We start from the raw sequence: 24,260 nt of genomic DNA, 5'->3' as shown, positions 1-24,260 counted from the left end.
AGTGGACTCCAGCTCAGCAGCAAATACAGCTGTACCTAAGAAAAGTGCTTGCCATGGCCTGCCACTTGAATGCAAAAAGGAGTGGTGATAATTGTTCATGTAGAAAAAGCCTCTCGAGACATGAGCAGTACCTGGAGGTATGCACACAGCTGGTTGGTCAGGGTACAAATAGTCTGGAATTTGTCTTCTTGTCTGATGTGTGTTCATTAGCCCAGTTAAAATCACATCCGTCTGAAAGAATACTTAAAACCTAAAAGCATTCTTTCTGTGTCTAATTGCAAACATGGTAGGTTAAACTGAAAGCATCCAAAAACATACGGTGATATATGTAACAAATCTCCCAATTAATATTTTTAAACTGCATTTTTGAAATGTAAAAGGATAAGGCACAGAATGCCCATCTGGAAAAGAAAACTAGCAACTGCCATTGTTCTTTAACAAATTATCAATAGCTTCTTTTCTCTTCACTACTAGGAATAACTGAAACACACACATTTATCCTGTCCAAACTGCTCAATAGAAAACACAAATAGATGGAAACAAGAGTTGAAAGATATACAAAAACAGTAAATTGTAATATACCATTGAGTTCTTAAAGATAAGTGTGTCAAGGCTGAGTCTGTCAAAAAAAGACAAGTTTAGAAACACAAGTCCCCACTGAAAAGGTCAAAAGAATTTATACTGCTGAGTCAATTAGACACACTAGAAAATCCCATGCTAAAAGCTTGTTCTAAGCAGTGGGGTTGCATTCACCTAAATAAAGAATTTGACTTATTGTCTTTATTTGACTTATTGTCGTCATTATTCATGCAAAATGCATTCTGCATTTCAGAAACAATCATTTCCAGTCCAATCTTAGTTCCCTATTATCCAAAGAATACCTATGTTCATTACAATATGGCGTAAAGCAGAAGCCTGACTCAAGAACACATCTTTGGTGTGGCCAAGTGGCAGAATCTGGCTTTAAAATTCTGCAACTTTGGCCCATCTTTGACTGGGAAACTGACCATCTTTTAGCTCTGGGAAAGGCATTTTAACTTAGCTAGACTTGTCAATATGTAACAAATACAAAAAAAACCTTTGTAACTCAGGATAACCTAAGTACAAACTTCAGAAAAGCATCATTTTTGCAATTCTGGTTTCATTCACTGAATAGTTAGAAGAGAACCTCACATTTGATAAAAATCTTGTGGGGAACGAAACCTCAAGAACATCCAACACGTTGCTAACTAGCTGCAAATATCATGACTTAAACAGCACATCAGAAGAGAATTTTAGGAATGAAGAGATTAAGTTAAATGCCTTATACAGGAGTGTCCTATTTCATGGGGCAAGTAAAACTAATCAATGTACGATACCTCTGATGAAATACCAGAACAAAGTCAGCAGGCACACACAAAGGAGTCTTTAACTATCAAAGGAATGTACCACTCCACTGGTTTTTTCCATGCTGCTTTCTATTGTCCAGAGAGAAACCTGTGCAATTTCTTGGAAAACTAGCCAACATTCCTCCCAAAGGGTATAGTGCTCTAAAAATATTAAACATGCCCCAAAGGGAGGTGAACTCAGATAAGACACAATACCAGCAAATGCATTCAAGTGAATCACCAGGAGTGAATTTGGCCTAATAAATTCATTTAAGACTCATATTAAGAACACCTGAACAGAACAGTACAGTAGCACACGGTGTCAGTCAACACAAGTTCAAAGCATTCTCAAAAAGATGGTATTATAGCTAAATTAACCTATTCAGTGGAAATTAAAAAAAAACAAAAAAACACAGAAGCCTGCCCTAGGAAAGTAAGACATTGAACAATAGGGTCCAGTTAAGCAAACTTTTACAGGTTTATATCAGAGAGAAACTAGAGAGTCAATCTACAACTTTTTTCAGACAACTCTCCACTACCATTTTACATGGATTTTACACACCAACCCTCTTTTTCCTTGCCTATTTACAAGCCTTCCTCTTCTCCAAAACAATCACATTTCCCATGTCCTTCTAACGAACACAGGCTATATCACGTTGCCTCTTTAAAAAGGCAACAGGTAGAGCTCACCCTCCTTATACAGCAGTGGCTACTGGTACCTATTAAATTTTTAAAGGTGTCATGCATTTAAATAAATAAATAAAAGCTCTACCCCATTATAGCAGTTCTCAGATGAGATCCAGGTCAATCAGCTTCACCTGTTTAGGACACCTTTTACATATCCACTAACTGTTCACTTTAGAAAGGTAATGGCCATTCATACTTTCATAACCACAGGCAGCATTTACCTTGGAGGGTCTACACCTACTGAGTTATTATAATAAAGGTATCTTGGCCATCATATGTCCCCCTTCCCCCGCTCCCATAAAAGTGCACAGCAATTTGCACTCAGGAGCCCTGTGCTATCAAAGCCAGACCCAGAAAGGCAAGAAGGAAATAGGATCATCCTAGTTTGCTGCTGGCTACCACGGGAGAAAGTACATGCTCTGCCTTCCTGCTGGTGGCACAGCTGGTGCCTACCTCCTCAACATGCCAGAGGGCTCTGGAAAGCTCTGTGATTCAGAAAAACCTGGTGCCTCCAAAAGCTTTCCCAACCCTCACAGGTACCTTAAGGGGACGGTTTGTCTCTGTGCTGTTCTGAAAGGCAGCAGTCTGTGCACAAACCCAGTAAGGACAGAACTGGGGCAAGTTACAGATTTTATACCCTGCGCTTCAATATTTGCTTTTCAAACACATGCATGCATGACTCCCTCTCTCTCCTGTTCCCCAATTTTAAAAAGCCTCTCCTTTTCAGAATCCACATTACTAAATATCCGAAAGGGGGGGGAGAGTTATATGTGCTCAAACTTTGGCTTCAATCCTGTAAAGTGTTATGCACTTGTGGGTAGGCTCAGTGAAATCAGCACTGCTTACAGCTAGGTATGCATAAGTCTGAAAAATCAGAACCTTAGGCAGTATATACAGAAGCAGGTTTTTTCATGTAGAGATTGAGAGATATGATGCATGTTTCATGTGGTTTACTTTTTAAAATGTACGTTTAAGATCTATAGTTAGGGTTAGTCAGCTCGTGTTCACTGATGCAGAATCCATCCCTCTCTTCCCTCCCCCCAGCTTTACCTCTTGAAAAGAAAATCAGTGGGGTAAAAACAAAGGTATTTCTCATCTCATCTAAAATTATTATGATTTCACTTTACAACTGGTTTATACTCCCTAGGTAATCTACTATAATTAACTACATTTCAGTGCCACTGACTAAAATAGTATACTTCCTTTACCCACACAAGTTAAACTTCCCGTATGTAAACTTTCCACACGGAAGTTAAACTTTCTAGCAAATAAGCAATACAAGGTAGAGATCTTTTTTTTAATGTAAGTTGCTTTCAGCACACTTTTTGTTGCAACGCAGGCTCTTTGCTTCAGCCATAACTGTTAACCTGACCTGTGGCAGAAGTTGTATTGACAGAGAGCAGCACATTGTATTATTGTGGGAAACCACTTCACACAAATCTCCCATTCAACCAGAGATTCAACAATGGGCATTCACATACAGAACTCTGAGCAATCACTGGAATGGAGCACCTCTGGATGCTAGCCGGAGGAATTTAACACAGTGGGAATGTCAAACCACTGTAAATGTCATGTTCACAGGCTCTAAATGTCTGGATTTCAAGATAAAACAAAAGCAAAGGGTTTTCCAATATGGTGGGGGAGAAAAGGGGAACGGGGAAATAAAGATCCTCTCATCCTTCTAAGGTGCTGTGCAAAACAAAAACATTGCAACAACAACTTACATTTTCTGAACTGAATTAGGAGCATTTAATTCCATTTTTAAAACATGCCCCAAAGAGAAGCACCTTGAAAATACTCAGCAAGAAACTAGGTTTCCAAAATATATAATCTGAACTGCAGCACAGGACCTAAACTGGGCCCTTGATTGGAAACTCATTATGACAGACCACATCTGAACCTTCAATACACATCACAAGTGTAGTTTAAAAACGAATAGGGGAGTAGATTTGCTAGCATATAGCTCAGCAATATTGCAATTTCTGGTACCCAAACTAGCTTTGCTTTCCACACACCACTGCACTCGGCAATATAGACACAGCACTAATATAAACGAGAGTCAGACACTCGGGCACGATCATAATATTCACCTAGAAGCACCAGCTTGATAGCAGTCCAACAGAATAAGTTCTCTTCCTGCCCATCTAAGCTAAAATATGTTTAGTGTCTACTCTGCTTTTGTAAGGCTTATTCAGTACATGTACTTAAGGCACTGGTTTTCAACCTTATTTTTTTTCCTTCATTTGCAAATGCCTAAAAAACTTTGAATCAGAGGTATGGACCCATTTGGAAATTTTAAATGGAGGCACAGACCCATCTGAATTGTAAGCGTGGGTATTCACATGCTTTTGATTTATTAGTCATCTTTTGCCGACCCCTTAGACATAGTCTGCAGACCCCCAGGGGTCTGTGGCCCACAGGTTGAAAACCAAGGCTTTACCTACCAGTGTACCCCAGAGGTGCTTATTCATCAGTGAAGTGTGAGGCAGAGGTAGACTGAAAGCTGTTGTCAGCAGAAAGAAATTAGCAGTGTTCTGTGGTGATAAGAAGGATGGTCAATTAGCGGACAAGTTTTGATATTAAACTAGAAACTGACTCTACTGTTTAAAAAAAAAAAATTATACAAACCCAGCACTGTTGGTTGAAAGGCAGCCGGGTGGCACTGAGCCAGGGGAAACAGATGCTCTTCCCTCTGTGTGCCCAGTATGCATTCAGAAGTCAGCGTTCCTAATAAGTGGGAGTCACTAGTTAATAAGTGATGAATTAAGTCTTTGTAAAATGCAGATTCCTTAATATTTCAACTTTTGCATTTAAAAATCAGAATTAAGACAAGCAGAACATGAAGCAGCCCTAGGTACGACACCAGCAGCAAGGAAAAGGCAGCCACCACACCATATCCCAGTCATTTTTCACACAGTGGCTTAAAGTTCCAGAAAATGTACTGGAGTTGTGCTGCACAAACATACAATTAACATTTCAAATCACATAATTATTCAGAAAAACAACTGTACCGTTACATGTAAGAAGGAGAAAAATTGCATTCATTTCTTCTTTAACTTGTACTACAGCAGTGCTCAGACTCTACCTCAAGTCACCAGCCTACTGGGTAAGGCTTTGGACCACACTGAAAGGCACCACTACCAAAGCCTACTTCCAGTCTAAGGCTAAACCGCATTTGTATTCAAAAGAAAGGAGGGAAAGGGTGCAAAGAACCGTAATAACAAAAGAGTAAAATTTCACACAGGCCATCTAGATGCACAAATAAGTGGTTGCTGGTTTGTTTATATCTGGTAACTAAAAAATGAGGCAAGAGGAACAAACAAAAATCCTAAAATACAAGAGAAACAAAGTCTATCCTGGCCATCTACGTGGCATTATCAGTTAGCAATATTTTATATTGGCAGCACCAAGAGTAGGTTTTAAGGAGAGAATTGAAGGAGGACAGGGAAAGCCTTTTATGGATTAGCTGAGGTAGAGGGATAGAGAAGCAGCATGCAAGGTCAAGTGGGCGCTATCGGCTGGCATCACTGGCAAAGCAGGAAAGACAAAGCAAGAAACTACAAAAATATGAAGAATCTCAAAGGACAAGAAACTTGTTTGAAGGGTGATGGAGTTGCTGGAGGGAGTCAGAGGAGAGAAATCTAAGAAGTACCCTTAAGACAATAAATGGGGGTTGAAAGCTGAATGGTCCTTTTTTGTTCAAATCCATCCCTAGCTTAGGTTTCACTTTATCACAATATACTTATCCCCTCCCCTTAAACAGCTCTGCACAACCTATGTAGTTACCCTGCTCTAATAAATTCAATTAAAAGCTTTACAATAAAATTAGTCTTATGAATATTTAATCTTAAATCAATACCTTTGGGATATAGTTGTCATTTGGCTGGCTCATAATATGAAATCAAAGGAATTAATTCACTAGCAAGAGGGAAGTAAACTCTGATTTTCTAGCTTCATGAAACACCACATTGATTTCAGTTTTTCTTCAGACACTTGGAGAGGTTCATTTTTGTATGGATACACTAAAGAGTGGGGCGCAGAAAAGTGAGATTCACTGCAAAACCCCCAGATAATCAGTTAAAATAGGTACCACTTAAACTCAGTTTCACAGGAAAGAAACTTTGGTAGGATCTATTGTAAAGCAGTGTTGGCTTGGGCATTGGGATGAAACCTCCAACTTAAAAAAATGGGGGTGTCACATCATCATCTGACACTCCAGTTGGTGTAGAATAATTTCTTCACCACATTTCAGTTTCCTCCATTCTAGACCTATATTCACCTCAGAGGGCAAGTTCTCTTTGAACTGACAAAAATGCTTTCAAGTCCTCAGAAAAATGACACGTGTTTATAAAATGTCAGTACACCCCCTGTAATTCTAAGCAACGAAGAAATAGGGTTGGGTAACTGTACATAAAACAATTATTTTTAAAATCTACCATTCATACAAATTGCTTCTATCAATATAATTAACTAAAAATAAACACCTAAATGGAATCATTTTTAATTGTGTGTTCCGTAAGCAAGACACTGAATACATTAACAGAGGCAGTAAAAGCCAGTAACAGTGCACTCAAGATTTATGTTTGTGCCTTCCTCTACAACTGCAATATCTTTCTAATATCATTTTTAAGAGTGTCATAGCAACCTAATATTCTAATGAAACAGCAGGGAACTGTAAACTTCACCATCTTCCTATTGCAGGGAGGATATTGCTGTCAAACTGCCTGCTGAGAGGCCTTTCATCCTGAGACTCCATAAGAGCTCACTATGGCCTTCAACTTGGCGTATTTTACCAGTGCAGGAATGCCCTTATGCTATATTACCAAAGCTCTTTAAGCACGGATGTAGCTCAACTGGCAAAGGTGCACTGCATCCTGGTGCAGTAAGTCACCTTCAATAAGTGCAACAAGCTGTATCCACAAGAAGTGGATAGTAGAGACTTCTGCCAAGCACATCCATTAAGGATCACTCTCCTCCAAACCTAACCAAGGTAGCTGATGCTTAACATAGATGACAGTAAGGGAAGAAGCTACTAAACAATTGATTAATTGGTGGTTTGCCAATTTCCCCAGTAAACTTAAAACAACTCTAACAGTCTGCCAGAAAAAAAAACAACACACACAATAGTCACCTATAGATACGCGAATTGAAAAATGAAAAGAAAAAGGAGACTGAGATGTTTAGAAGGCCAAAGAGTAGGTGGGGATAATATATAATTCACTCACATAATGCCAAAGAGATGAGAGCAAGATGTACAAGTTCTTAAAAACTATTTTCAGAATGCAAGTTTGAACAGCCCCCAGCAATAAAACAGTGTACTTAGGAGTGTCTTCGTTTATGTGAACAAAAACATTGGGTAAATCTTTACAAGATTCTGCTTTCTGCAGTGTGAAGAGTTTGTTGCTGTTGTTTTGAGTCCCTGATATTTACCTTCCTTCTTCTCAACTTCATCTGTTCCCAAACATCCTTTCTTTTGAGCAAGCAGTGTACATGTGAACAGATCCTGAAAGAGCAATGGATCTTATTCTACACTTTCCTCCTTAGAAGAAGAATCCCACCCACCACTTTCAACACTTCAAAACCTTCAAGCAAACAATACCCACTTGGTGACTTTCAGCACCACAGAAGACAGGGTAGATTTGCACCTTATAGACCAGGTGTGGGAAAAATACAACTCATGGGCTGGATCCAGCGCACCAAGGGATTTTATCTGGCCTACAGTAGGTCCCTCTGCCCTGCTGGCTCAGGAACAGGGGACAGCCCGGACCATAGCAGGTACAGCTGGTCCTGCCACCCCCGGGCACGCAAGTGGGACTGGGACAGTACAGTGGCTAGACTCACTTCCTGGCAGTCCTCACAGAGGTGGCTCCTTCCAGCTGCCGCTGCCAGTCTCCACTGCCGCCACTGGATCTTGCCCCAATGCCCAAGCACCCCAGCCCATCTGCCCTGCACCCAGTACCAGAGGTGCCAGACAGATCAGGTGGGTGGGCTCTCCATGGAGACCAGCCTGGGATCCACGAGGGCAGGGCCTGCTTGACTGGGCAGATGGGATAGGGCAGTGGGCAGGAAGCAGCATCCGGGAGCAGGGGCCAGGAGCACAGGGCAGTGACAGCATGGAACTGTGGCCCTGGGTACAACCACAATCTGCCGCTTGCATCCCTGTGACAGGCGCTGGTTCAATAGGCAGGGCTGTGCGGACAGTGGATCATGTCTCTGCCCTGGGCCACAGCCCTACATTGTCACTACCTCACAACACCAGCCCCAACCATGGCCCTGGCTGCCCATCCAACTCCCCGATGTCACTCCCCAGTCATGGCACCATCCTATCCACCTGACCAAGCAATTCCCAGGCTGGTCTCTATCAAAACCCTGGGACCACTGGGTGGTGATAGCATGGGCTGGGCCAGAGCTACAATACACTCCCTGCCTGTGGAACAGGGGCCTGTCTCAGGGGCTTGTGGAAAGCAAATTGCAGCTCCATCCCAGGCCTGGGCCCAAACCCTGCAATCCAGATCCCAGACCTGACCCCAACCCTAGCCTGTCCCACTCTCAGATGCTGCTCCCCCATCCACCCAGTGCCCCATCCCATCCACCTGGTTGAGTACACAGCAGAGCCACTTACTGAGTTTGGTGAGCTGTCATGGGCCAAGGGGTGCTGACCCAGCCCACAACAGGTGACCAAAGCTCCTTAAGTAGCCCTCCAGCTCAAATAATTGCCCTCCCCTATTATAAACTAACTCAAATCAGAGATGCATAAACTTTCATAAACAGAGGTTTACATAATCAGATGCTATCTGCTAACCAACTCTTTCAGTACCGCCACAGGTACACTCTTGCTGACCAAAACTATGAGGATTCTGTGTTGACATTTGAGCTTCTGGACAGAGAACTTTCTATAGCAAAAAATGACATTTTGGCAGGAGCTTCTTTTCAGGTACCTGAAGTGGAAGCTGAAGGGACATCGACAAAAGATTCAGCCAAGGAAGTTTATTTGGAGTCACGAAGGCAAACTGATACTATTTGCTTTAAAAATGGTAAGTGAAAGAACACATGTTCAAAGTGTGTGTTGGAATCAATGAGAGTATATACTTTTCTAATAAAAGGTCAACTTCTTCAGAATGAAAAATACATATGGCATGTATTCACACAAGGGCGTAAAAGGTAACCAACAGCATTAAGTGGAGACGTTGTCCATGAATCCACAGGTAGGAATTGCATTAGCTCCATAAGGAGTAGAAAAAAAGAATAAAAAACAAACCAACAAACAAACAAAAAAAACCCACCTAAAAACAAACAAAAAAAACCCATACCCTCAGTTTTCCATCTTCCACACACAAACTCTGTATGGCACATTGGTTTGACAGCACGACTTCAAGTTAATGTTTAAGGTCACTGAACAAAACACTCCTAATAGATTAAACCTGTATCTTTCAACTCCTCTCTCTCTCATGAGATTCACAAATCTAGACAAAGAATAAGACATGGGTCCTACTTTTGTTCGCCAAAAATGGGACCTTTCTGTTCAAAAACATTTGTTCCCCCTTAAGCATGTTTAAAAATACTGGTTTAAATTTCCAGTAAAAACCAAACAGCATTATCCAATATTTGAACCATAATACATTACTTATTTTTTTCAAGGACATCAAGGCCATGCAAGCGTCCTAACAACATTTTAAATGCCAACTGGTTTCACAAGCAAATAACAAATAAAATCCAACAATCAATAAAACACTCTTCCCCCTGTTCCTTTTTATTTATTCATTTTTTAAACTGCTGATGACTATGTAAGCAGTGCATGGTGTTCCAAAGAAACCCTCCAAAACCTCTGTAGACAGCTGTATAACATCTCACCCCCCTCTTAAATGGTTACTGATGACATTCCCTCATCCTTAATGAATTCATACTAATGTTTTCCCATTCTTGAGAAAAGCCCTGTGGTCAAACTTCACCTCTAATCTTACTTTGTGTTCCAAACTACCACTAGTATTTGTACTCTAAATAAAAGTCCACAAAGTCTGTGAAAAAAGAAAAGAAAAAAGAATCCAACAAAAAAATAAAAGTTACCCCACAACTATTGTCAATACTAAAATGATGTGGCCAGAGCAATATAGTCTATTTAGTACTAAAAGCTGTTTAGATCAGCCCTTGTATATTTATGAATGCTGTAGCCTTTCAAAGTAGTATCCCTGTTCCCTGTAGTTTTAAATAGCAAATAGCACAGAGAAAATCCTATTTATTCAACAGCTAATTTTCTGAAATTCAACACCATGACAATTCACTACACTCTCAATGCTTCCTCTGTCCAGGAAAGGAGAGGAAAAAGAGACCCTATCACTTAAATAGAGACCCCCAAATATGCCTTTATTTGTTTTTATATCTGAATTCCTATTGCCAGAAAGGCTATTGAAAAGTTTTCTACATTTTCATCTTACTTCTCTGCATGCTAGTCGTTAGTAACCCCCATTTCAAAAGAATACTTTGTCAAAAATAATGAATTACTTAATAGCATACCTAAAAGGATCTCTCTGCAGTATGTTTAATAACTTGCTTTGATATGAAATCAATTAAGAATACCACTTTTGTACATTTAGGACATGGATAAAAGGCAAAGTTACCAACAGAGTGGCTTTTCTTACTTGTGTGTTGATCCTCTGTTACTTTCTAGGGACAACTGTCAAATAACTGCCTTGGTCTTATCAAACCCAAAGGAAGTTTCAGTATATTTGACAAACTGCATTCAGGTTGTGCCTCAAGTGCTGCAGTATTTCTTGGTGAGAAGACAATTAAAACGTTCTTGGAGGTTAGCAGGAAAGAGTACAGGACTCTACAATTTCATAACCATCATAAGCATGCCGGCTCAGCCTGCTGGGAAGATGACAGCATTTTTAGACTGCCAACAGAATGGAAATCTGACATCCTTATTGCTCTTCTCCACAGACAGCACGAGACGTTTGATAGCATCATACCTGGAAAAAGCGCTAGGCCACTGTAGAGCAATTCCACACAAGACAAAGACAGCAAGCCTTCCACATCCCAGACCTACAGTGATCATCAAGTTAGTTATTTGTACTTCAGTAGCACCTATGGCTCCAACAAGCCGGGCTCTGCACAAACAGAGCAAGAGCTGCGCCCTCCCCACTGGAATAGGAAGGAATCGCCTATGCACAGATCTAGGCATCTATTTCTGCTTGACATTGAGGAAGTTAATTTAAAGTGTATATGCCTACATGGGCGGATATAAAATTTTGAAAAAAGGGAATCAGGATGCCGATGGTGTGACACATCATCCCATACAACACAACTACATGAGAGCTATATTATTCAGTTTAAAATCAAAGCAAAAATAACTTTATCAAAACGTGCATTTGTTCACTACATCATAAATTATGTAATAATAAAAAAGAAACCACAAGCTAAGCAAAATATAAATCAAAAGATATGGTTTCTTTAGTTCTATATATTTAATTCTAATGACAACATCTCTTTTAGATTCATAAAACAAGATCTAGCCTTCTTGAGCATCTTGACAGAGCATTTAATGCTTCACTGAAAATTATTTCCATACGTAAGTTGATATTCACTAGAGTTCATGTTTCCACACCTGAGTTAGTGTTCTTAGCTAGAGTTAAAAACAGTCTGCAATGCTGCTTAATAGGTGCTACATTACCAGGACTAGCTAACAGACAGAAAAATTGCAGAAGGAACAATCTTACTAGCAGAACATCAAAACTACTTTTTTTAAACGAAAGGGTCGTTAAACACCTGTGGAAGGAGGAAGAGTTTAGAAAGAATAAGACAGATTATGAGTTATGAAGTCAGGTGACTCCTTTACTGCTTGCCTGAATAGAAGTGCTGCTGCCACTGTCAGGCAGTTAGTTTTAAACTATGGGTAGACCAGGAAAAAAAAAAAAGAGGAGGGGGATGGAACTGTACCACTGAACTCCTCCCCTTTCCCCCCTTCCACTCACCCTGCATGTCTAAGTTTACCCATCAATAAAATGAATCAAATTTCCTTTTATTACAGGATTGTTAGGAGGCTCATCAAATGCTTGAAAATGAGGCTTCAGTAGGAAGGAAAGAAAGGGCTATTTAAACAATACTTCAAATGTCTATAACCCATCTCACTCTGTAGCCTGTTAAGGTACCCTTCATTTTTAAAGACAAAAGCATGTCTGTACATCAAATCATTTCACGCATTCATTTCAAAAGACCAACTGTACTGCAAGATTCAGCTCCTCGGTTGTTGCCCCTGGCACATACCAAAGATTCCAAATCTTTTTTTTTTTTTTTTTGCATCAGAGTTACCATTTTCATCCGTGTCAGGTTTCTGTTTTAACATGTTAAAGTTTATACCAATCTGAGCTTGCAACCAACTTTATTTCAAACTATGGTTTCAGGAAGATTTTTTTTTTAATATTCTATTTAAAAAAAAGTTATCCTCCTATGTCTAAAAATCATAGCTCAGGTATAAGATTTTTCTTTCCTTTGGAAAACGCTTATCAAATTCCTTTACCCTGTCTGTTATGTCAAGGAAGCTTGGAAAAGGAACAAAAAACACTTGATTAATGTCTCACCTTACCAATTGCTTACCCTGCTTTCTGTCTGCAAAACTGGACTAACTGCTATATTTAAGTTACTAATAATAATTCTTGCATGTCTTTAAGTAGAAGAACCCTTCAAAAATACCTTTGCTGAAGTAAAACACAAAATAATCACGTTACATAAATACAAGTGGGAACTTACTGAAGGGACCATGTCCTCGTCAGAAATGTTCTTTCCCAAAAAATGCAGGCACACTGGCAAGATCAAGTAATTTCCAACTTAAGTTTACAGAAGAAAGCACACACCAGATCAGTCTGACAAAAGGTATTTTCAGAGCAGGAAGCTACAAGCACCTCATTACCACACCTGGGACTGCCTCCCAAGGTATGCCACTGTAATATGAGTGAACCATGCAATGAATAAGGGATAAGGGAAGAGAAGCAGATCAAAAGTCGTAAGCCAAAACTTACTTTAAGAAAAAGACAGTGTAATGAACATTATCTTTTACTATAATACACACAGATAGAGATAAAATAGGCAAAGCTGTGCTAGGAAGCCAAGTCTGACTATGACAAATGCCTTCCCCACCTTCCTGAAATACTCAGACGGTAGACACTGACAAAACAAAAATAAATACTGTACGTTTATTAAAATAAATTCAGGGGTACAGGTTGTAGCCATGTTGGTCTAAGGACATAGGCAGGCAAGGTTCTTTGGGTAAATCTGATTTCTTCTATTAGACCAATTCAAATAGTTGGAAAAATTCTTCTTAGCAAGCTTTCCGGTATAAATACCCTTAGATAGCCTGGGGCTTCCTCAGCCTGACGAAGGGCATTTATACCCAAAAGCTTGCTAAGAAGAATTAAAATAATGCGAATCATTATCTACACTGTATTTATGTTCATCAACAGTGGAGGTTTCCAGGAATAAATGTGGGAGGAACGGAAAAGAGATCTTTTTTATTCCCCCAAAACCTAACCTTTTCCATTGCTTTCCTGGAACTGTTAAGTAAAAGGAAAGGAAAACACCTAACATTTTATTTTCAAGTACTAGTTTTCCCCTCAAGTTCTCTGGATTTTCTGCCAAAAAGATTACTGAAAAATACAATTTTGTGGACAGGAAATACTCAGAGCAAAGGCTATACTGCTTCAGGACACTGCTATTATTGTAAATTCTTTCTTATCTGTGTCATTATGCAGTACAGAGGTTTGTTTTCAATGTACCAGTGAGTACATAATGCACTCACAGAAACACTGAAAGGGCTACTTTTCTCTATACATACTTTCTTTTTCACCACAGTGGTAGCCGCAGCATTGCAGTCAGTTTTAGTAAAGCAGCTCTTCGAGATCTCCCTTCTCAAAACACTCAACCCCAAACCACCATATTGCAGGGCAGAAGAAGAACACAGCCCCACTCCTAAGCAATCCCGACTGCCAGGACTGCATTACACCAGGCACTCTGCTCACCACTGGCTGAGCAATAAGAAAGTGCCTTGTGCTGTGGGGCAGTCCTGTTTAACGTCATAGACCAATACCAGGAAAGACCACACCAGCTTGAAGAGCACCCCTCACATTTAGCTTCCTTGCCACAAGAACAACTCATGAAAAAGCAGAACACATGCAACAACAAGGACAAAGAGAAAAGAAACATTTAAAAAATGGTTCTAGAAACCTCCTGAGCAGGAGGGAAGAGAATCCACTTCATAGACACATCCTTGCTCCAGGTCACTTATGAACACCTAGATACAGACGGGGAAGATGTGTCACAATTAAGTTCCCTGAAGTAACAGGCCTTTACTTACAACTCACTGCTGTCATCTGCTCTCAACTACCTTTTACCAATTTGCCCAATTCAAGCTTTAACTATTTGGCATCTGAGTTAACAAATTCATACCCAATGTTTTCCAACTTGTTGCAAGTTCATATTTCTTAATTAGCAAAAAGGAAAAATCTTAATAAAAACAATCTATTAAGATCAGGACAAAATCTGTTTATTAAAATACATTTTTTACTCTTAAGCAGCTTCCTGTTCTGTCCTATGATGAGAAACTCAAAATTCCACAATGCAGAAGGCAGAAGAATATTTGAGGTGATGCCAAAGAAGCTAAATTTGGAAAGAGACCCAATGTAAAAAGTGCAGCTGAACTGAACTGAAAACTTTCAGTGCAAGGACAGAGGCATTTTGACAATAAAAGGTTACAACTGTGAACCCTGATAAGCCAAGTACAGATGTTCAGGGGCATTGGGGGGGGAGGGGGTTATATCAGATCAAAATGGCTGCCCAAAATCAGTTAAGTCAGGATGGAGGGAGCTAGCAGGGGAGTTGGGGGTTCAGGCAGGCTGGAAGAGGCCTGCTGGGGGGGATGGGGGGCAGGCATGACCTGCAGGTGGGGTCTCCCCCAAGCAAACCTACCCCCCATCCTTCCCACCCCTCCCCCCCAGCAGGACTTACTTGCTTGGCTCCAGCAGTGGGAAACACCGATAAAAAACAGCTGCACTCAGGGCGGCTTGCAAGATGGAGGTTCAGAACAGTGGCTGCTCTTGACAGGGGGAGGAGGTAACCAGGGGCCGGTGGGGACGCAAAAAATTAGCCCAGTGCGTGGGAGAGGGAGCGAAAACAGCATCCCTGGGGCTGGAACTAGTGGCTAGGTTTTCCCAGCCCCAGGGCTGCACGGGCAAAGTGGACAGAAGTTCCATACACCAGTTTGACCTAAATCAAGTACATGTGATACTACATAGATCCAGGTTTATCTGAAGTCAGGTTCTGCAATTTTTAGACTGGTTTATGTGCATGGAACTTCTGTACAGTTACAGGTTTAGACCGATTGCCAGTCATTGATACCGGGTCTCTAAGTGTAAGGTTGGCACCAGGACCAGCTAAATTTACATCAGATGCCCATTCTTAATCCAATTTAAACTCCCCAAATGTCTGTATTTAGCCCAAGTAAAGTTTAACTGCATTAAACATAGGAGATATTTTTTTACAGTACAAAACCACTTACTCTGGTCTCTTCCCTATGGGATGGACTTGCACTTTTTCTGATACATGTATGTTTATTTCCCTGTTTTCTTTGACACTTGTCTGGTAAGCAGTGAGCTTCCATGAACATTCCCTCAATTAAGCATTTGTGAATATGTTTGGGGTAAGTAATTTTTCACTAGATCCCTCTACTGTCGACAAGAATTTAGAAAGGTTTCTAACAAGTTAATACTTTTAGCCCAAAATATTAACTTGATTTCTTGTTAACATTTATTCACAACAACTGACGAGGGCATGCTGTATTTGTGCATCAAAGATAATGATCTCCCAAAAAGAGATACCTGGCCCCACAGAAAGTTCCATACATCTTTCATAAATACAATCCAATTACCCACACAAAACCTAAATTTCTCTGGTGTTTACAAAGAGATGACACTCCTCCTGCAACAACTGTAGTCAAAATGGTGGAATCCCAGAGGTTTCAAGCTCACACTTTGGTCATATCTTTCTGGATACAGTCTCTCCAACACCTCTGCTCCCCCAGTGCCCTAATTTGAAAACACTGCTGCAGTATGTGAACATGCAGCTCTACCCACATCTCAACCTTGACCACAAAGGGATATAAATAGAAGGCTTTGCACTCGCCTTGTCCCTTACCCTCAGTAGTTTGGGATCTTTGGATTTGGACAAACACTGTGACAACATGTAAATGGAGCAGGGATTTATTTCACTTCACAAAGGGCATCTGTCTTTCTGGCTGCTCTTACCGTGCAATTAGCAAAAGCTAAAACACAGTTAAATTGCCACAGATTAGCTTTCATTTACCAAAAGGTACAAGTGGGTACAAGGACAGTTATCCCACAGGAAGTTTCCGATTTAAATTAGAGTTTGTTAATTTCTTGACACCCTCAAGCTCCTGACCCCTTTCAATTTACCTTATAATGAGTGCAGTAAAGCAATGCTGTCAAAAGAACTAATTTCAGCCTCTATATTTTGGTGACAACTGGTCCCATCTTTAGTACCTTTGACTGCTTTTTTTTAAAAAAATGAAAAGCTGCTTACAATAGCAAGCCCTTCTTTTCTTTCTTTCTTTCTTTATCTATATATGTGCAATACACACACACACACACACACACACACACACACACACACACAACAATCCTTTATAAATACATTGGCCATTGTAAAGTCCTCTTTTCTAGACATCAACCCTATTCCTTGAAATGGAATTCTGCACACAAACATGGCTATAAATATGGCACTTTTCTGCTCCACCAGATATCTGTACTTATTTGTAATCACATCTAATTACTTCAACAACAAAAGCAAGATTTTACTGCTGCTTATTTCTGCTAGCAATGCACAGTCAACAAAGCCAAGACCAAGCTGGATTCTATTCTGGCTCTCACATCAGAAGCCTACTTACTAAGCTTCAATTACAATCAAATTCTATCTACTCCAAGTAATCATTCCAGAATAAAGTCCCTTTTGTCCTGGAACAGAGAAGTAGGTGAGACGTTTTCTAGAATAACTCTAGCAGAATACCTCCTTCCATCATAGCTAGGCAAGTTATTTTCCTTATATAGACAAGCCCTAACATAGCAATTTAATCAAATTAGTGCAATGAACTCCATTTGATATCACATGAAAAAAAATAACCCAAGCTTTGCCTCCTACTTATGGCAGTTCCTACAGGAAGCATAACGTATGATCTGGTCTTCATGCTCAGAGTCCAAAACTAGTACTGTGATTTGAAGCCTATGAGCACTGGATCCTGACTTCCCTGGCAACCTCCTTTCTCTTTCTCTGCTTCACCCTAAGTCTGCCTAACTAACTGAGCTAGCTGATAAAGATTTCAATGAACAGAGAATGGACTTATGACATTTACAGTAGAGAAGCTTGAATTTTTTACATTAGGCTACATTGCAGGAGAGAGAATTAGCATCCAGAAACCTGTATTCACACAAGCTGTGCCTGGGGTGGGGACTGTCTTCTGGAAGGAAGGAGAAAGATGGTGATGAAAGCAGCAGTGTCTCCTAATCTGTCAAGGTCAATTGATGTGTTTTAAGCTTGTCATGCCTTTAAAGCATTCTCAATTTTGTATGCTTTGAGAAGTTATGTAAATACAATTTATAAAACTGAATCAATTCCAAGGCAATCCAAGTAACAGAAGTTGTTAATATTCTATGAAAGTATCGCAGACTTTAATCTACATCTAAATACATGTCAAATGATAGCATGAAACTGAACAGAAACATTTAATTACATAATATCAAGTATTAAATGTATGATACGAATATATAACCTTGGAAAAAGAACTATTTTCCAACTTAATCAAAAGAGAAATTTTAATCAAGTACTGTCAAACAGAAAAGCAATTTTCTAAATGGCAGCAAAAACCTAAAGCAGAATTAGGCAGATTCTACTCCCCCAGGTTTTACGCATATGAGTGCAACAAACTCTTCTAAATCTCTACAAAAAGAAAGGATCTAAGTCTACTCGACTGAATACTGCATCTACAACAAAATTCCAACTCCATAAAAATGAATGACAATATTTTCATTGATTTCAACCAAGATTTCATCTTTTACAATTAAAAGATTTCATTCGTTGTTTGTATGAAACACAAAAGTCAATTCTGATTTCCTTATGTCAGCCATTGTTTTACTAATACTTGGTTCAGTCAAGCCACCATAACAGCAGTCCACAAATACATTTTAAAGTATCAGTAAGAAAAACATGGATGCAAATCAATACAGTTCACCCCGAATCACTGATTGTTACCATTTACAGTAAGATAGAGAAGAAAAAGCATAAAACGAATGATCAGAAGCAAACAACATGCTTGCAGTAATATTTTTAAATTTTCTATGGCATTTCAAATCCCTGGGTTAGTTACAAAGATAAAATCCATCTAGTCTGACAGACAGCAAATAGCAGATTTAAAAAAACCAACCAAACAAGTTGTTCTATGCTCAGAAACAGACATTTACACAACATCTGCATACTCTGGAGGTACAATGACTTTTTACCTGTAAGGGGACAGAAGAACGATTGTTAACTTTGGAGTCTGATGATGACAGTCTCAAAAACAAGTGGAGAAAGAAAAGAAATTGGGGTGGGGGGGGTGCTGAGTGTGTGCACACACTTAAGGGAAAGGGCCAAGGAGGAAGCGCTGGGCTCTGATCATCCCACAACTGTGAATGGGGCCCCAGCCGGGCCGGGTCATGGCACAATTGGAGCCCGATGGGGCACAAGTGGGCAGCTGCCGCCGCTGTGCGCACCACAGGGGAACCAAGGTAGGGGCACATGCTTCCATGCCCCGCACCCCTGGATGAGCCGCCAGGCTCTGACTGTCCCATGACCTGGCTAGCCAGGGCCCCATTCAAGGTGAATGGGGCTCCAGCCAGGCCACGTCATGGGACATTCCCCACAGTGTAGTAGGGAGCAGGCCAGGGGCTGGGGTGAATGATTCACCTTTCTCCTACCCCAAGACCCCCACAGTGCAGGAGAGAGTGACCTGCCCCCTCCCCCCCAGCCCATGGAAATAAACAAAACAGATCAAAAGAAATTTACATGCCTGCAGCTGGGCCGGCTGTGATCCTGGATGTGAGTGTGCAGGGTAGCTGAGTGTGCCCGCTCCTCCCTCCCTGCAGCAGCAGCCTACAGCCAGGCTGCCCTAAGGCAATGCCTGCTGCTGTCCTGTGTTTGGGGGGGACAGGGGGGGCTGAGCCCCATTACCCCCGCCTCCCCCCCTTCTGCCACCTATGGTCCCAAACTTGCATTCCTTTTTCAGACTGAAATTGCTAATGGAGTTCAAGGAGCATTTGGCCATTACAGTGTCTATTACTTTTAAAGTTGAGACATATAACTCTATATAGAGCTACAAAACTTGTTTGGGAGTGTATCTTCATACTAACCACTACAGTTGTCATATATAAAATATGAAATAGCTAATTAGCTCATCATTGTTTCTTGGTATGGATTCAATGCCATGCTATACTTTTCATTCTTGGGCTCCAAACTAATACATACCTCTCATGCATTTTTTTCAGAAACAGTAATTATCAAATTAAAGACTAAATAAGTCTAAACTTGCCAATAGGAGTTTCATCTAAATCATTCTCTGGACACCTCAGCCTCCATAATTCTAGTCTTGAAAGATTTTGTCCTTGGAGTGCTTTCACAATGCTGTGATTTTGGACATCTCAAATTTGGTTTACCCTCTTCACCCACATTCACCAGTAAAAGAACAAGAAAGTGACATCTTTCCCAGATAAAGCAACTCATACACAAGAAGTTCAGCTCTCACACAGTTGAGTATGAAGTCCAAGAGTTCATTTTAATGCAGATAATTCTTTAAAAGGAAACACTGCTAGTTCTTTCAAGATACATCACACAACAATTTTCATTCTTATTAAACCTCAATATCCTCAGGACTGCTCATCATGCACACTAAGATTTCTATCCATCAAAAAAAACACCAAAAAAACCCAACCAACCAACCAAACAAACCATACAACAAGTTTTTCCTCTCAGTTTACTCTTAAGCAGTACTCAGTGCAAAGCATGTGTTTATTGCTTAGCATTCTCTGAGAAAACAGACCTAATTATAGATGCCAATACAGAACTGTATTTATAAATATATATGAAGCTGCACTTAAACATCTATTTAACTTCCTATAATTAGATATACGGTCTCAAAAGAAATTTGACCAATAAACGCATGTTTCACATTAGCATTGCTAGGAAAGGTTCCCCCACCCTCCGCAACCAAAATGCAAAAAGATTCCCAGTCTACAAATTACTAAAAGGAGCATTAAGTTGTTCAATAGATTTTGGAGACCTCAATTTTCATCCTCAATTCAATAGTTAAAAGGGAGTAAGAAGGGGAGCTTATTTCCCAAACTGTCAGGTATAAGTAGTTGACATAGTTCACCACAATTAATTATGAACTACAAACAACCTACTCGCTTCAGCTTGCGACAACTCCAGACTCACTATTAACACGAAGAAGGCTGAAGTGATGTTTCAACCTGTGCCTGGCACAACGCCCCAGAAACCACACATCTCGGTTAAAGGCCAACAACTATCAATGGTTGACAAGTTTGTCTACTTAGGCAGCATACTCTCCCATGCTGTCCACACCGACGACAAAGTCAGTGCGAGACTAGCAAAAGCTAGCGTGGCCTTCAGCAGACTCCATAAGATGGTCTGGGACCGCAGAGGCATCAGAACATCGACAAAAAAGCCATCCTTCTCCCAACCCTCCTTTATGCCTGCGAAACCTGGGCATGTCAAGAAACTAAACCACTTCCACCAGGGCTGCCTTTGAAAGATACTAAAGATCAAGTGGCAGGACAAGATTCTGGACACCGAGGTGGCTCAGAAGATCAGCTCTCCCCAGTATTCCCACTCTACTGAAACTGGCTCAGCTAAGATGGGCCGGCCACCTTCCAAGAATGTCCAACATCTACCTACCAAATAAAACCTTCTACAACGAACTGTCAAATAGAGTACACTCACACGGTGCACCAAAGAAGTGGTACAAGGACACCCTAAAGATGTCCCTAAAGAGATTCAGCTTTGACCCAGAGTTGATGCAGGGGGAAGGGAGGGAACCCCTCATGACCACGAATCTGGGCTTTGTTTCCCACAGAAAAATGGAGAAAACCACGGATCCCGTTTTAAATCGGAGAAAACGCAAATTTCTCTTTTTAGCAGAGAAATCCGCAGATTCTCTGCTTTTGCAAAGAGCTCTTGCAGGCTGGCACAGCTCCAGCCTGCAAGAGCCAATTGCAAAAAGGGCAGGAAATCCCCAGCCCTGGCCGGAGGGGAAGAGAGAGGGAGGAGGGCAGGGCCTTAGCCTCTGAGGCAGCCAAGGCTGGGCTCAGACTCACCCTTTGCCCCTGGAGCAGAGGTAAGTGGGGCTGTGGGGCAGGGCTGGGGAAGATGGTTGGGATACTGAGGGAGTGGGGAGTGCTGCGGGCCCCAGGCAGCACATCACAACTGGGAGCAGGGCAAGGGGGTGTGGGCAGGTGTGCCCCTCTGCGGGGGGGGGTTTGCAGGCAAGTGATGCAGGGTGCAGTGTGGTGGTGCCCGCCATGTGCGGGCCCCACACATGCCACCCGACCGCCTGCCCAGGAGAAGGGGAGAGGGAGGCTGCCATGTGGCTGGAGCACAGCTCCGTGGCCAGCTCTGCAGACACGGCAAGGGATGGGGGCAGGGGCTTGGACTCGTACACAGTGGCCGCTGCTGCTTACCTGGAGAGCCGTGATGGCGGTAATGGCCACTACCTACAAAACCTCCCTCTGCTGCCATGGAGCAGTGCCTGGAGCTCTGCGGCCAGCTACCAGGAGGCAGCAACAGCGTGGTGGTGGCCAGGTGGCACACAGCCATCCCCACCACCACTCCGCACCGCACCACTGCCCACACAGCTCCAACCATGGCTCCACGGCAGCAACGGGAGTTTTTGTAGGCAGCAGCAGTCAGCCTTGGCATGGGCGGCCACTGCCGTTTACCTGTGGGGCCACCGGTGCCAGCAGTGACTGCTGCTGCCTACAAAGCCTCCTCCTGCTGCTGCCACGGAGCTGTACCCAGAGCTGTGCAGCCAGCATCAGTGGCGTGGCACAGGGCGGTGGTGGGGATGGGAATGGCTGTGTGCCACCCGGCCACCACCACCCCGCACTGCACAGCTGCCGCCAGCCGCACAGCTCTGGGCATGGCTCCACGACGGCAGCAGGAGGTTTTGTACGCAGCAGCAGTCACCACTGGCAGAGGAGGCCCCACAGGTGAGTGGCAGTGGCCGCCCATGACAGCGATGACAGCCGCTGCCTGCAAAACCTCCTGCTGCCGCCACGGAACCATGCTTGGAGCTGTGCAGCTGGCAGCGGCAGCGTGCAGTGGCGGTGGGGATGGCTGCATGCCACCCAGCCACCACCATGCCGCTGCTGCCAACCGACGGCTGGCTGCACAGCTCTGGGCACGGCTCCGCAGCGGCAGCGGGAGGTTTTGTAGGCAGTGGCCGTCACGGCCCTCCAGGTAAGCAGCAGCGGCCACCTCGTGCAAGCCCAAGCCCCCATCCCTGTGCCCCCATCCCTCGCCATGGCTGCAGAGCCGACCACGGAGCTGAGCTCCAGCCGCATGCCAGCCTCCTTCTCCCCGTCCCCTGGGCAGGCAGCTGGGTGGCATGTGTGCGGCCCGCACATGGTGGGCACCACCACACAGCGCCCCGCATCACTTGCCCGCAAAGCCCCCCCCCCCCCCCCCCGCAGAGGGGCACCCCTGCCCTCACCCCATGGCCCTGCTCCCAGCTGTGATGTGCCACCTGGGGCCCACAGCACCCCCAACTCCCTCAGCCCCCAGCCATCTTCCCCAGCCCTGCCCCACAGCCCCCCCAACTCCCTCAGCCCCCAGCCATCTTCCCCAGCCCTGCCCCACAGCCCCTAAGCCCCACTTACCTCTAGGATCCAGGGGCAAAGGGCATGGCTCTGAGGTGGCAGTGCTTGCCCGCAAAGCCTCCCCCCGCCTGCATGCAGCCACCACCCCACACCACCGCAAAGCCACGCAGCCGGTTGCGGGGCATGCTGTTGCATGCAAGCCACCTGCTGCATGCAAGCCCCCTGGCCGGGCAGCACCTATGTGGCCCACACACGGTGGCCACCACCACACTGCCATTGCCGTGCCCTGTGCCACTTGCCCACAAAGCCATGCAGGTGGCCATGGGATGGTAGCACAGGGTGCAGTGGCAGAGTTGCGGTGACAGCCTCCATATGAGAACCTCCTGTCAGGCCAGCTGTCATGTGTGTGGCCCACAGAGTGACACCCCTGCCCTCACCCCCTGGCTCTGCTCCTGGGAGTGGGCACAGGGGCACACTCCCCCCCTTGTTGATCTACCTCCCAGCACCTTCCCTTTCCCCCGCCCTGCCCTGCCCCTTCCCCCCTCCCCACACACACACACACTTACCTACTGGGGTGGGTGTCAGTATCTGTATGTCTGTGAGTCTGGGGGGCTGTTGCGAGGGGCATCAGGAGGGCTGTTGAGACTATGGGGGGGACCTTTACTGTTTATCATGGATTTGGGGCTTTTTAAATTTGCAAATTCTCTGATTTATTCTTTTTAATCACAGAAAACCAGGATCTCTGCTCATGACTGTCCATCCTAGAGGTCAATCGAGAATGGTGTTTGAACAGCAACGCACAGCAGAAGCAATGAGGAAACGCATGGCCAGAAAAACGAAAACGTCTCATACCCAGTCCTCATTGTTTTCCTGCCCCTGCTGCAGCAGATTGTTCAAGTCAAAGATTAAGTTTATAAAATCATCTACATACCCAGGTGATCTACCCTCTACCTCCCCCCTCCCCACCCACTCCTCTCTCTTTCCTCTCTCAGCTCTTCTCCCTACCTGTTCTCTTCTCTCCCCCGCTGGATACGGTCATCTTCACCCATGAAGAACAACACCACAAACAACCATTTCATGCCTCTGAATTATGCTTCATTAAAATAAACTCACCTTTGATGCCACAAAAACAAAACTACCCCTGAAAGCCTTCTACTGATTGCTATTAACCTACCACTTTTACTACTTGTGTGGGAAAGGAACTCTTGGAAAGGTGTGAAAACAAGCCGATGATGTCGTATTAATTTTATTATTATAAGGCCAGGAAAATTTTGTACTTTTTATA

The 24,260-nt window shown here is 43.0% G+C and overlaps 1 protein-coding gene across 5 annotated transcripts in view; it reads right to left on the bottom strand.

Moving 5' to 3' along the window:
- The window catches only part of FNDC3B (fibronectin type III domain containing 3B), a 362,994-nt gene that overhangs the window by 314,090 nt on the left and 24,644 nt on the right, over positions 1–24,260 (bottom strand). The window contains exon 2 of one of the 5 annotated variants that reach the window (XM_059731146.1): positions 4,683–4,781. The exons of 3 other annotated variants lie outside the window; for them this stretch is intronic. The gene's annotated coding sequence lies outside the window, so the exon portion shown is untranslated. Of the gene's footprint in view, positions 1–4,682; positions 4,782–12,797; positions 12,894–24,260 lie in introns of those variants that run through there. One more of the 5 variants, XM_059731148.1, reaches the window with a different exon arrangement.

Source organism: Alligator mississippiensis, chromosome 7 (genome assembly GCF_030867095.1).
Source record: "Alligator mississippiensis isolate rAllMis1 chromosome 7, rAllMis1, whole genome shotgun sequence".
Classification (NCBI taxonomy): Eukaryota; Metazoa; Chordata; order Crocodylia; family Alligatoridae; genus Alligator; species Alligator mississippiensis.
Note: the sequence above shows the minus strand (reverse complement) of the source record. Positions and strands in the feature narration are given on the sequence as shown.